At 50.8% G+C, this 742-nt stretch overlaps 1 protein-coding gene across 1 annotated transcript in view; it reads left to right on the top strand.

Annotated features, from left to right (window-relative positions):
- LOC135821187 (nucleolar protein 8-like) overlaps window positions 1-8 on the top strand; it is a 43686-nt gene extending 43678 nt beyond the window's left edge. Inside the window, exon 16 of the mRNA XM_065334256.1 lies at window positions 1-8. This exon is cut by the window's left edge and continues 453 nt beyond it. The gene's annotated coding sequence lies outside the window, so the exon portion shown is untranslated.
- The last annotated feature ends 734 nt before the right edge of the window (window positions 9-742 follow it).

Consider the following 742-nt stretch of genomic DNA (forward strand, 5'->3'; position numbering starts at 1 on the left):
CCTCCCCCCCCCCCCCCCCGCACCCACCCACACACACATGAGCTCACCTCTGAGAGATCTTTGCCTCGTGCACACCTAGTGTGTACATTGAAGTGTGCAGCATGCATACAATGTCATATATGCATGTCTAGTTGCTGCTGCACTGCTAGCAGTACCTTTAAAGAAGATCTGTGACAAACCTCTCTTGCAGGCGAATAAACAATGGAAATGGACCAAAGACCTCAAGCAATACCGCAGAACCATTACGGAAAAAAAACACAATCAAGCTGGTAGTCATTGAAGGGGTACATAGTTCAAAACTATACATAGTATGCTGGCCAATTGCTAGCAGTACCCAGCATCGTTGACCTTATAGTACCTGTGTGTGTATGTTTATGACTATAGTTCTCTGTGCTGTTGTTCTGGCACAGGGGCTGGGTACAGCCCCCCCCCCCCCCCGCTGCCATTTTATGAAAGTAACGTTTATGTGTCTTCGTGCTGTTGAGCTGGCACAGGGGCTGGGTACTGCACCCCCCCCCCCCCCACCTCCCCCTGCCATTTATGAAAGTTACTTGTACGTTTACGTGTATCTGTGCTGTTGTCCTGTCTAGCTGGCGCAGCGGCAGGTGCTACACACACCTGCCATGTGCATGCTGCGTGTGCGTGACTACAAGCAATGCCTAACGCGTGTCTCTGTACTGTTGAGCTGGCCAAGTGGCTGTATACCACACAACCTGCATTGTGCGTGTGCATGTGATTGTGT

This window comes from Sycon ciliatum, chromosome 7 (assembly GCF_964019385.1).
Source record: "Sycon ciliatum chromosome 7, ocSycCili1.1, whole genome shotgun sequence".
NCBI classification, from domain to species: domain Eukaryota; kingdom Metazoa; phylum Porifera; class Calcarea; order Leucosolenida; family Sycettidae; genus Sycon; species Sycon ciliatum.